The sequence below is a fragment of the Ochotona curzoniae genome, unplaced genomic scaffold (assembly GCF_017591425.1).
Source record: "Ochotona curzoniae isolate NIBS_2020 unplaced genomic scaffold, NIBS_Ocur_1.0 contig_832, whole genome shotgun sequence".
In the NCBI taxonomy this organism is placed as follows: Eukaryota; Metazoa; Chordata; class Mammalia; order Lagomorpha; family Ochotonidae; genus Ochotona; species Ochotona curzoniae.
The window spans coordinates 4,737,756-4,747,754 of record NW_024466580.1 but is presented as its reverse complement, the minus strand read 5'-3'; the positions used below and the strand labels follow the sequence as shown (position 1 = coordinate 4,747,754).

At 45.7% G+C, this 9,999-nt stretch overlaps 1 pseudogene; it reads right to left on the bottom strand.

The window, feature by feature from the left end:
• Positions 1-389: 389 nt before the first annotated feature.
• Positions 390-939, bottom strand: LOC121164518 (annotated as a pseudogene).
• Positions 940-9,999: the final 9,060 nt, after the last annotated feature.

The window sequence follows — 9,999 nt, the reverse complement described above, 5'->3', positions numbered from 1 at the left end:
GGTAGGGACGCTGCCAGCCGGGCCAGCTGGAGGCTGCAGAGCGCAAGCGTGAGCATGCCTGCATCCGAGAGCAGAGGGGTTAGCACCTAGTGGACTGACCCTAGTATAAAAGTTCATAATTTTACAGCAGTTGAAATACTGACATCAATATTAAAACAAAAGCGAGTTTTACATAACAATCAACAATACAAAAGACAGGAGGAAGAGACCCTGTATGAAACGGGGTCTGTCGGTGACGGAGCACTGGGTCCCAGTGGCAGCAATGGACATGGCCCCCAACCAACCTCCCCTAGGTGACTAGCGAAGTATAGAGCAACCTCAGATTTGCAAAGTGTTGTAAACAAGTTCTTGCCAAACCAATCCCTTCCTTCTACTTAGTCTGGGGCTGTTTATGAGGGTGCAAACGTCTTGGCCTGTGCTCAAACCCTCTTCTCATACTCCACTCTGTTTTGGCAGTAAATTATGTAGGCCTCTGCTTGGGCTGGGTCCTGGATATTTGGTTCATTTAGCAGTTCCTGTATTCCTAACAAGATCTGTTTGATTGTGATGGCCAGCCTCCAGTCCTTGTCCTCCTCCAGGATGGACAGGCACACGGTGCCTGAGGGGTAAACATTGGGGTGGAACAGTGGTGGCTCAAATTTACATTTCAGGAGTGGGGGGGGGATAGTTGCCTTTGAAGAGCATCTGCAGCTTGAACAGGCCTTCCTCCCACAGAGTCCCTTTCTTCCCTGGGATGGCTCACTCCCAGTTCATGAGGTTCATGGTGCAGTCGGGGTTCTTGGTCGGGACGGCCATGAAACCAAACGGTGGACTTTCCTCCACGCCTTCCTCTCCTGGGCAAGTGTGCTGAGGGCAATGCCTGACATGGTCCAGATCCTCCGGCGGCCGCAGCCCCGCGAAGGAGGCGGACAGGCGGGGGCCGAGCGGCTGAGCGTCCCTTTGTCTCAGAACTTCCCTCCGGAGCCAGTATCAAAATGCTCTTGGGACCATTATAATGGCACAGCAAGTTAAACCACTTCTTGTAATGCTGGCATCCCAAGTCAGAATGTCAATTCAAGTCCCAGCTACTCCACTTCTGATCCAGCTTCCTACAAATGCTCCTGGTCAGGAGATGGGAGATTGAGGCTCCTCCTCAATGTAGGAGGCATCTCTTCCTTATCCACTTGGCTTTGGCATGGTCCAGATCTGATTGTTGCAGCTATTTGGGGAGTAAATCAGTGGATAGAGGCTCATTCTCTCTCTTTCTCTCTCTCTCTCTCTTTCTCATATTCTCTGTCTTTCAAATATATAAATGCACCTATTTGCTATTAAAAACGAATGGTTATTTTCAACAGGACTTTTAAATGCTGGTTGAGGATGTGAGAAAGGGAACACTTATACATTGCTCATAAGAATGGACATTAGCATTGTGATTATAAACAGCAATATGAATAGGACTCAGAAGAGTTTCAAAAATGCATTCACCATGTGACTCCAATATCTGACCTCCAGGTCTGTGTCTAAAGGAAATGAAGTCACTAGATGACAGAGATACCCAAGAGAAACCTGCACTCCCATCATTTCAGCTCGGTTCACTAACCGGCCAAGGTATGAAACCAACTGAGATGTTCACTGATGGAAGAATGGAAGAATAAAATGAGATGCATAAACATATAAACATTATTAGCCCTGATACATGCACCAAATGGTATCTACTACTGGATGTTAAGTGAAATAACTAAGACACAGAAAGAAAAGGCTTTATTCTCTCTCTCTCTCTCTCTCTCTCTCTCTCTCTCTCTCTCATATTTGCATATTTACAAGAAAATAGTTCTCTTGAATTTGGATTGCTGTTTACTAGAGGCTGGGGAATTAAAGAGAGGGGATATATGAAGCCTGGATAACAGATACTTGAACACAGAAGTAGCACTTTCTGTTTAGTGTTCTACCACACAGTGGGATAACCATGGTTAACAACTGCTTATTGTGCACTGCACAAGAATTGGAAGAAAGCATTTGGTAGACTCTAGACACCAAGGAAATAGGGAGGTTAGTTGTCTGGTCAGATCAGTTTATTATGTTTATATGTAGTCAACTGTACTCCATAAAAATGTGCAAGCATTATAATTAAAAATCTAAAAAAGATAAAATAAAAAGAAACTATAATGTATATGCATACATTATATATATAAAGAAAGAACATTCTGTCATTTGAGACAATACAAATGAACCAGGCATATGCTAGTTAAATGAAATAAACCAGACAGAGAAAGATAAACAATTGTGAACTCACTTTTACATGGGATCTAAGGGAATCCAACTCATGAAAACAGAGTATAATGGTGGTTACTAGGGATTGAGGGTGTGGTGGGTGAGGAGATGTTAGGCAATTAGCATAAACTGTAAGCCATAAGATGAGTATGTTCTGAAGACCTCATACATGGTACATTAATAGTAATGTACTCCCCTGTGACACCAGCATCCCATATCAGAGTCCCTTTTTGAGTCCCAGCTGCTACACTTCTGATCTGGCTTCCTGCTGATATATTGGGAAAGACAGTAGAAGATGGCCCAGATTCGTGGGCCCCTGCTACCCACAGGAGAAATCAGAGTGGAGTTCCTGGATCCTAGCTTCAGCCTAGCTCAAACTTGGCTGCTGCAACCAGTTAGGTATGAACCAACAGATAGAAGATACTCTCTCTCCCTTCCTCTCTCATTCTCTCCCTCTCCCTTTCTCTCCTTCTCTCTTTCTCTTCTCTCCTTTCCTCTTTCTCTCTCTCTCCCTCTTTCCTTGTCACTCTGCCTTTCAAACACTGAATCTTTAAAAACAATATTATTAGCAATGTAATGTAGACTTGAAATTTCTGAGTAGATCTGAAGCATTCTCATCGCAAATGAAAAATAAGTGAGGTAGGTGATGGATATGCATATTAGTTTGATTATGACAATCATCTCACAAAACATGCAGATCTTAAATCTTTGAACATCTTAAGGATGCACAATTCATTTATTCTGACCAAATCAAGGAAAATATAGCTTTTTAAAAACTCCCATGATAGCCAATTTCAAGCAAGCCAGTGTTATCACCAAACACAGAGCTGGGAAGAAATGTGCCCAATGGGCTCCTGTGAATGATTCACCGCCTACAGACACTGGGTACAAAGGGCTTAGTTGTTCTCTCAAACCCTTCTGTCATCCTCCTAAAATCTTAGGTGTTTTTAATATGGTTGGCCACGGCTCAATAAAGGATTGATGTCAGAATAAGGAAACCTTATAAGCAGCTTCCTATAGAGAACACGGGCTCAACCCCATCAGGCTAACATCGGCCTTCATGACAAAAACTTGAAGGGTGTTACATGGGTGTTTGGCAATCATTCATTCCCAATAACACACTGGCCCCTCAACAGAGCTCCCAAGCTCTAGGAGCTTGCTCTCAAGTCCTCTGCAGTTACCCTCCCTCCTCTCAGTTGTTCATTTCCCTTTATAGGGAACTGTTTTGTAGGGGGACCTCTTTGTTCTATTTTTTTTCTCTCATTATCCATTGCTTCATTTTTTATCTTTTGGCTGCATACTTTGGATGAAGAAATACTGATCTAAAAAAAAGCATTAGCCGATCCATACCACCTCACCAAGTCTTGAACATGGACCACCCAACAGGTGGCTTCCCCATAACCAATCTGGGGTCAATCTATTTATCTCCATGGCCAATGGGGTTTCCACGGCTTCTAAGAGGACATCTGATGCAGGTGCTGAGCTTCCTAAAACAAGAAGGCAACTGTACACACTCGGGATTATCATTTAAAACCTCCGTGAGGATTCAGTTATGTAACTGATTGCTCTCATACTGGGGCATTGCTCCTTAGTCATCAATAATTGGAGCTGGTAATGATCACTTTACGTTTTAGTGTGCAGCAACTATTTTATTAGAGCTAAATTTAGTCTCCTTATGTGAGTTTATGCTTTGAAGTGTGACCAAGTGAAACCAGGCACAACAAGAAAGAAACAGGTGCAGTGACTGAAGCCAATCCAGGGTTGTGAAGGCAGGACTCCTGGGTCCTGTGCCCAGTCCTGGCACTGCACCTTTATCCACTTGCAGAGAGGAGAAACTTTACTACAATTAGCAGACTGGATTAGTAGGGGTGATCATCCCAGATAAGTGGCATAATTTGTCTAAAGGGAAAGAAGTTCCCCTTACCCTGCTAGCCCCGCCAGTGGCCTGCTTTCGGCTGGCGCCTCCTGTCTGCACTGAGCACCCTGCACGAAGCTCACAGATGACCTTGAGCAAATGATGCAACCCTTCCAGCTTAATGCCTCCATCTGTTACTTTAGACTACAAACCTTCTGTGATGGACTGGCTCAAAGAATCAGCCATGGACTGGTAGACCACAAGAGGGAATTTAAACCAGTTTTGTCAATGCTGATATCATGTGGCTTTGACAGAGTAAACCACTTCATCTGAACCTGCTTTCTTTCTCCCTGCTAAATAAGGTCTGAAAAATGTGAGAGTTTTGTAGACAAGAAAATATAATATCTTGGTTAGAAATCCTATCCACAAAGCTAACGCAAACCCAGTCGAGTCCAATTCCCTTGGTCCGGAGAGCCCACATTTTCTCTGAATTCCTGTGCTTATTTCAAGATGTTTCCACATCCTGGCAGCCATATGTGTAAGAACACCTTCGGCCCTGCCTGTATCAATCTGGTGGCACTTCCAGTGGTGTGACACTTTGCCAGCGATTAAGATCGATTGGACAACCTGCATCTTCAAATGCTATTTACATCCCCCTCTGTTCCCACAAGCCAGAGGCAGAAAGAGAGGGCTCAGGTAGATGGATCCCTGCCATCCCTGTGGGAGGCCTGGGTTCAGTTCTCAGCTCTCAGTTTTGATTTGGTCCATCTTCTGCCATTGTGGCAACTTGAAGAGTAAACCAGTAGACTGGAGGATGGAAAATCTCAATCTCTCTCTCTCTTTCTCTCTCTCTCTCTCTCTCTCTCTCACACACACACACACACACGCACACAAACACACATTTTCTTTAAAATCTGGATATCTCCTAGTTTCTGATGAATATAAAAGAAACTCACTTATGTGGCCTTGTGAAGCCAGAGAAATGGAATATAGGGATTGCTACATGGCAGCCACTTCAAGCATATCACAACCTTTCCTACTTCAGGTGTACCCCTCCCTGCCACCTTCACTCCCTAACTCATGAATCTCCCCTTGCCTGCAACGTATCTCTGCCATAGCCCATTCCCCTTTCATCTCCAGTTTGTTTTTCTGGGACCATCAGCTTTCTTCTTAGAAAGGAAATGCTGGGATCTAAACTTGTAGTAGATGACATGGCCAGAGAGCACTTTATAGGTCATCTTATGAGAGCCTTACGGTACCCCCTGAGAACTGTGATTTTACAGAGAGGCAACCCAGGTGCAACTGAACACCTGCAAGATGATGGGATCAAAGTGCAAAGCCAGGCTGGTGCCAGAGCAAATGCTTGTCTTCTCTCCACCTTGTCCTCAGTTGCTCCCACGATGACACTGGTAAGTCACACAGCCACTCCCGATGAAAGATGAAAATTGCTGTGGCACCACTCTGCACCATGCACTGGCATTCTTCGGCCAGGGGAAAGCCTTGTTCTCTGAATAACAGCTGAAACAATCTGCTTCATGGAGAATTCACACTGGGAGAGTTGATGCACTCCCTGCCTTTTCTCCCTCCTGTGTGTTCTACCGTGTTCCTGATGGACCATTTTTCCCCTCTTCCTCAACCCCACTGTTTCCCAGCCAGGACCTCTTGTATCTTGTATGGAATAAGAGAGAAAGTGAGGAACAAACACGGGGGCAGCCACGAGTAGAGGGTAGTGGGATCTGGCCAGGAAACATGGGATGGCACAGGATGAACTGCAGACATAGAGATAGATAAAATACAGGACAAGTGGAAATTAGTAGTGGGATGGAAACAGAGCATGCCTATGAAAGCTATTTTAAAGATTTTCTAACTCATTCTCAATATTAATGAGGAGAAAATATGTGGGGTGTTCAAAAGTTCGTGGAGACTGCTTATGATGAAAACTTCAGGCATGGATTTCAAACACTACTGGCAACAAGTAAATACATCTTTTAATTTCATTTTCCATGAACTTTTTAGAATACCTCATGCATTTTAGCAGCAGACACCTCAAATCTGTTTGGGAGTTTCAGTCTAGCAGTTAAGAGAAGGACTGAAATGCCCACAGTCTACATTGGAGAACTTGAGTTCAATACCAGGGTCCAGATCCTGAATACAACTCCCTGCCATTGCACACCCTGGGAGACAGCAGTGATGATTCAAATAACTGGGCTCCTACCACCCACAGGGGACTACGCTCTCAGCTTCAACACAGCCCAGTCTTGGCCACTGTGAACATTTGAGGGATGAACCAGCAGATGATGAATTTCTCTCTCTCTCTCTCTCTCTCTCTCTCTCTCTCTCTCTCTCTCTTTCTGTCTGTCTGTCTCCTATTTCACCCCACACACCTTACACACACACACATAAGATTTTAACAAGATAAAGCCCTGTTTGGTTTGGCAATCCAGCATCCCTCTTGCAAATGTTTTCATCTCACTGAGAAGCTCTGTTTTGGACTGGTGATAAAATGCAGCAGGAACCTTCTGAACAGAGTCCCCACCAGCTGGCAGTAGAGGGAGGTGACAGAGTGGCCCAGGTCAGTAACTTGGATTACAAATTGGCCATGGATAACCCACAAAGGGCATACCAGCAGGAAGTCAGCAATTGGCCATCCCATCTAAAACAGGGGCTGCAGGACAGTGAGGGAAAAGACTGTAAGACACTGAAGAAATCATTAGGTGACTGGGTAAGTGATGGTGCAATTATTTAATTTTTTAAAAGAGTTTATTTGTTTGAAAGGCAACATCAAAGAGAGAGGGGGAGAGAGGCCTTTCCTTCTCCAAATGGCCCCAGGGACCAGAGCTGAGCCAGCACGAGAATGGAACTCCATCCAGGTCCAGCTCTACCAGATCTCCCACTAGGATGGCAGCAGCCAAAGCAGTCTGGTCATCTCCCGCTGCTTCCCCAGGCACCTTACCAGGAAGCTGGATCAAAAGTGGAATGGCCAGGACTAGAACCAACACTCAGTGTGCATTGTAGGCATTGCAAACAGTAGCTTAACCTTCTTGAGCCACAGTGCTGGCCTGGTGAAGGTGCTGTCATAGCATACAGATTCACTCAGCAGGTTACAGCGCAACCAATATGCCCATGCACATCATCTTTTTTACAACACTGAGTGGCACAGACACTGGAGTTAAACCACCCCACCTAGCTATTGGCCCTTCCATGGGTGTGTGCAAGTCTTTCCTGTTAGTCTCAAACTTCCTGTCTATGCACTGGAGATCCTGATGACAAACATGTCATAGGATTGTTGTGATAACTCCGATACCTGTTCATTCATTCATTCACTCACTCAACACATAGTCTTGAGCATCCATCCTTTGCCAGAAACTGTTCTTAATGTGCTAAATGAAGTATGCCAAAAGCAGTGTCTTCATGAGACTTTCTAGTGAGGGAGACAGACAATTGAGATAATAAACACGTGAGCCACAAAACAGTTACGAGGTGATGACGCGTGGCAGGTGGGACTACATGCTGTGTGCCTCGCAAGCATCCACAAACCTCAGGGAGCTCTGCTGAATTTCCCCATGACTCTGTGATGCAGACAGACTCCCAGTGTGCCCTTTGCAAGGACACACGCTGGAGTAACTGCAGGACTTCATGTGTGGCAGAGGCCACACCAAAACACCCAGGTTGCCTTCTGGCTCACGCTGCAAGGTACTCTCTAACCTATTCTGCAGCTCCACCAGCTGTGTAGAGGGGTGAAGCATAAAGGGACTCACTCAGAGACAGCCCCATCACTGCAGCCCCAACAGCTCCCTCTTTGCTCAGCCAGCTGCCAGAATTTGCCAAGCAAGACATGGGGCAGCTACCAGCAGCAGGAGCACCTGTTACTGAAGGAGTCTCTTGAGCCCATCACCACCTGGTCCCAGTGCTAAGGGCTCCCGCATTGCAAAGACTGCCAAGGCACCAAGGGCAGAAGAGTCAGCCTGTTTTCTTGCCTTACCACTCAGCTGGCTCCTCCAGGCCTCCAGCAGCAACAAAGCTAAGCTGGAAGCCACCTCTACTAAGCTGGAGCTGCATTCTCCAGTGTGAGCAGAGCAAGACACCGTGTCCAGTACTGGAAGTCAGTGGACAGAGGTTCATCAGCCAGGCCCTGCTGCAAACAGGAAGGGAATAGATTTCATGCACACTCCATTCAAAAGGGGGTCCCCTAGCTATAGCTCCAGGCAACCTAGCAGAGGGAAGTGCAGGGCACCCTCCATTGCTCCCTAACAGCCCTGCCTCCTCTCAAACTCTTTAGCCCTGCTTCTCTGCACCTTTACAAGTGAGACCCAACCCTGCCCATGGAGAACATCTGAACCATGTCAGGAAGGGACTGAATGACCCTGGCTCCCAGTCACTGTTGGCAGTGGTTCTTGCTTGCACTGGGGTCTTATCCTCTCGCATTCCTTCCACAGAAAGCATGTGTGCCAGGTGTGAAACGTGTGCTTGGGAGCAAAGTCTTCCAGATGGCACTGCCTGCCTCCCCCAGCCTTAAGCTGTATCCACAGAGCCCCTGGGTCCCACCCTGACTCACACTGGGGTACTCCACCTTGCCAGGAAGGACTTGTAGGCTATGTCCCATCCTCACACTATTTCCCACCTGAACCCAACCTGCACCATTCTATCTGCTCCCTGACATACCATATTCCAGGACACAAGGATATTGCATAAAATGTATGGGAAATGGAATTAAAATTTAAGCATGCTTTGATTTAAAAAAGAAAATTGAAATCCATGCTTAGGAGAATGTGTTAAGGTCTGGGTTCTCAACCCTTTTAAGTAAACATGTAGATTAAACTTTTATTACAAAAAGTTCAAATGATAAAACAGGTGCAAAGTAAGAATTAACAGTTGCCCCACATTCACCTCCTTAAGCTCACTAGCCAGAAGTATCCACTGTTGATGACAATTTTTCTGTTTCCATCCATGCTCCACACTCATGCACCCATAGGCATGTGCACAGGCACACTCCCTCAGGGTGCTTTTTTACAAACAGAGAAATATTAGTCAAATTACTCAGTACTTTGCTTTTTTAACATGGCAGAGACATGTTTTCTTTCCAGGAAATGTGAAAATCAAGACATTTTTGGTGTCTGCTGTCATGCTTAGTTTACACAGTTGGACAATTCCCCTACTGGTGTACTTTTAAGTTGCTTCCGATTCATTTGCTACCACAAACAACACTGTAATAAACATCTTTGAGCATACTTATCTTTCTGTTTTTCCATAGATGAGTTTCTTAGAAATGCTGTTATCCCATTTTAATGTGTGTTTCTTGATTTTGAGTGAGACGAGTGTCTGCCTTCAGTTATTGTTTGGCTGTTAGTATTTGTTGCCTGTAGCAGGACTGAATTCCCCAGTCTTCTATTTCTATCATACCCTCTTCTCAGCCTACACCAACTCTGACCATCCCTTGGAGCAGTCAGATCACAACCGGCATCTCTCATGTCTGGTTTGGCTCCAACAGAATCATGGTAGAAGCACACCTCTCTCATGCAACTGCAGCCCAGAGGATCGACCAGCCACCACTCTCCTGCCTACTCTGGCTACCCTTCTGAGCTCCACAGAGCTTAGGTAGGTGAACACTTCTCTGTCACCCAGTTGACAATGGTGCTGCCAGGCACTAAATGTCGAACATATACTTCATCACGTGGATTTGGGTGTCTTCAAGAAAAGCAAGGGTCTTGGAAGGAAATCATGATGGAGCAAGATGAGGAATGGTAGTGATGTCTTGGATGAGCGTGACCAAGGAGTCTTGATGAGACATTTGGCAAAACCCTGAGTGACGGGGTCTTGTTTCATCTCTTCCCTGCTGCCTCCCCCACCCACATGCTGGCTGTGTGGTGAGTGAGCTAAAGGGCATCACATGTCAT